This window comes from Planococcus citri, chromosome 3, assembly GCF_950023065.1.
Source record: "Planococcus citri chromosome 3, ihPlaCitr1.1, whole genome shotgun sequence".
Lineage (NCBI taxonomy): Eukaryota > Metazoa > Arthropoda > Insecta > Hemiptera > Pseudococcidae > Planococcus > Planococcus citri.
Genome location: NC_088679.1, coordinates 79,192,186 through 79,195,568, shown reverse-complemented (window position 1 = coordinate 79,195,568; position 3,383 = coordinate 79,192,186). Strand labels below are relative to the sequence as shown.

Genomic DNA, 3,383 nt, shown 5'->3' with positions numbered 1-3,383 from the left:
ATTGCAAATCAGCTGCTCACAAATGTTTATCAATGAAGCGAAGTTTTGGCGAATATGTTACCTACCAGCCGGCAGTTCTGTTTTTTCATTTTCTGCGGATGTTCTGTCGGGTACAGTGCTTTCAACGTGAAATATTTTTCATTTTTAGTTTTGTTTTGTCTTTCAAAGGCAGTTAAAGGCTTAATTTTGAAGGTAAAAAGCTATCTATTAAGAGAATTCATCATGTACCTATAAGTGAAGAAAAAATGACTGAAAAGTGAGAAAAGAACAGAACAAAACAAAACAGAACCAAATCAACCTGAACAAAACCAGAACAGAACAAATGAATCCAAATCAACTTGAACAAAAACCAGGACAGAACACTATGAAAAGTTTTTGTTCATGAGCAGAACAGAACAGAACACTACAATTGATTCGTTCACCAGCCCTGCAAAAAATGCTTCTAAACCGTCTTGATGATTATTGTCCTTCTTGTTACGACTGTGTTTTATTTTCTCTACATTTTATAATACAACGCAGCTTGAATTTGAGCAGCTGCAAATATAATACATCAATGGTACAGAAATTATTTTTACTTTTCAGTCATTCGTCGTCGTAACTCGAAATTGTGTTTAAACAATCAACATTGAAGCTATTGAAGAAATACTTCTGGCCCAAAATTCAAAAATAATAATATATATTATTCCGGTATCCCGTATGATTAACAAGGGAACTACCTGAACCGGCAGAAACGAAAATGAACGAATCAAAGCTAGATCGAAAGAGGACCACCTCAGGACCCCAAATCCAAAATTTCAAGTGCTAAAGTTGATTTCTCGATTTTTGGTGAATTTTTGAAAATTGAAAAATCCGAATAATTATCGATTACCTAATACCAAAAATAGAAAATATTGATGAAAAATGGAATTTTCTCGGGAAGTTGCTCAGATGGTGTCCCTAACTCATTGGGGCCTATGTGGGTGGTCATTGAACGTTTTTTCCGGTTGTCGCGAAAATCGCCGTCTGCCGGTTCAGATGTGTATTTTTGGCTTCTGGAAAACAAGACAAAATTTGAAAATGTTAAATATTCCATATTTTGCGATGCTACCTATCCGAAATCGAGCTCTGACCTATTTTCGACGCTCCGAATAGGTGAAACCTACATTTCGACCATTCTGGAGCCTCCAGAGATTTTTTATCATTTCTCCAGAGACTTGAAATTACTGTACAACGGCTAAATATCAACTTTAGCACAAATAACTGTATTTGGGGCCTATGTGGGTTGCCTTTAACCATTTTTTGCGGTTGTCGCGAAAATCGGCGCCTGCCGGTTCAGATGTGTATTTTTGGCCACTGGAAAAAAATGACAACATTTGAAAATGTTAATGGATGCTCCAGAATGGTCGAAATGGAGGTTTTGTCTATTCGGAACGTCGAAAATCGGTCAGAGCTAGATTTCGGGTATGATTATTATAATAAATCAATCAGTTCTAATGATCAAATTCAAATTACTGATCTTTTCATTAATATAAAAAATTTGACGTTGAATGATCAAAATTTATATAAATGTGTGAATCCTAATGATGAATTTTACACGATTTTGATCGTCACCAAAGATTATATGAAAAATATGTGAAATTTTAACGTTCATTTTTGATTGCATAAATATACCTAATATATACTTATCATGTTGATTGATTCACCTTGTACTAACTTAATTAGATAAATCAATATTATAAGAGATATTTGTGATGAAAAAATACAAAATACTAATTAAAAAGATAACTTGAAAGAAGATTATTAGATTAATAAATTCCATCTATTGATTGAATATCATTCCATATTGAAATTACTTATGTGGCATTCGCAGTTAGTGTAGCTTACACAATTGTAAAATCTTTTTAAATTCTTCTAAAAATCTGTAAAATGTTCTCAACATTCAAAATTTTAGTAATATACCTCATAATTCCATCAAGATGTACCTATATACCAACACCTAATGATGAAACAACTCTCAGCTTTAGAGAAAAAGTAAAAGAGGTAAGCCATGGTGGTAATCTTGATAATGAATTCATTTTAGTATCTCATTACAAATGGTTTTGTATTTTTAGGAAATGAATGATATTAATGAAATTTTGAACAAAATTCAGGAGGCTCCAATAAGATATAAGTTGGAAGGAAAACTCGAGGAAATAGTAAAAAGAGCTGTCAAGGCTGATGTGCTCTTGGAAAATCAGGGAGGTTTGAAAATGCAAAACGTAATCAATTTTTGGAATTCTTTTTAGCATTACCTCTTAGAGTGAACAAAAAAATGAAGAGATAGGTACCCAACTACCTACATACATACTTGTATACTTTTGTTTTAAATTTATTTTATAAAAAAATCACAAAAATAAAATTATCGGTATTTGTTACATTTAACTGATGTTGAATCATGCATTTTTTTTTTTTCATTTATTAATACTTATTTATGCTGAGAATTGATTATAGTATGTTTATTTTTTATAGAATGATGCTGATAAATACAGATTACTGCTTGGATTAACTTACCGAATAGATTGTTTAGAATCAACTTTAGCCCCTGGTTTGGATTTTAAAGGAAAACAACGTCGCGTTAGATGGTCAACAATTTTTAGTCTAGAAACTCCAGCAGTTAAAAAATTTAAAAAGAAGGTTGAAGATGCAGGCATGACTGAAGTTGCATTCGCTGAATGCATTGAAAGATTATGTAATGAACGAAATAACAGAGCCGGGCATGCTAAAATTTCATTACCAAAAATTGTTAATGAGAAAACAATTGAAGGTGCCTTGGCAATAATGGAAATTACTGATGACAAACCTGTTGTAGAAACTGTAAAAATTATTGTGGCTCCTGTAGAAGATTTAGATGCAACATAGAACCCATAAAAATTATTGTGACTCCTGTAGAAGATTTAGATTTAACAACTACTACAACTACCTAAAAATCCTGAATACACTTGCATTTTAAAAAAATTTTTACATTCAATTCTGTATAAATAAGGTTAAGGAATTAAAGCTCTGATTATTCATTCAATTATTTATATACATTTTTATAATAGTTACAAAAAATAATACATATTATGTTGAATCAGGTTTATGATTGTAAAATTATTGGTGTTATGAATCTTTGTTGAAATTGAAAAAAATCTGTCTTGATAAAAATTATCAAAAACCAGCAGAAATATTGAATGTTGATGTTGAATCTTTGTTGAATTTTTTATGAGTTACTAAAAATGATTGAATGAAGTGAAAATATTGGTGTTTAATCTACCTACTGAAAAATGAATATCAACATCTTTGAAATTGCTTCTTGGTTTTTTCTGAGTACCTAATGAACAGATAAAACTTTTAATCGGTTATTGAAGGGAGAAAATTAAAATAAA

General features: G+C 30.9%; 1 long non-coding RNA gene across 1 annotated transcript; it reads left to right on the top strand.

Annotated features, from left to right (window-relative positions):
• Window positions 1-1,806: 1,806 nt before the first annotated feature.
• Window positions 1,807-3,095, top strand: LOC135839576 (uncharacterized). Its single transcript, XR_010557618.1, has 3 exons — window positions 1,807-2,019; window positions 2,091-2,302; window positions 2,488-3,095. It is a non-coding gene; the product is annotated as an uncharacterized LOC135839576 (long non-coding RNA).
• Window positions 3,096-3,383: the final 288 nt, after the last annotated feature.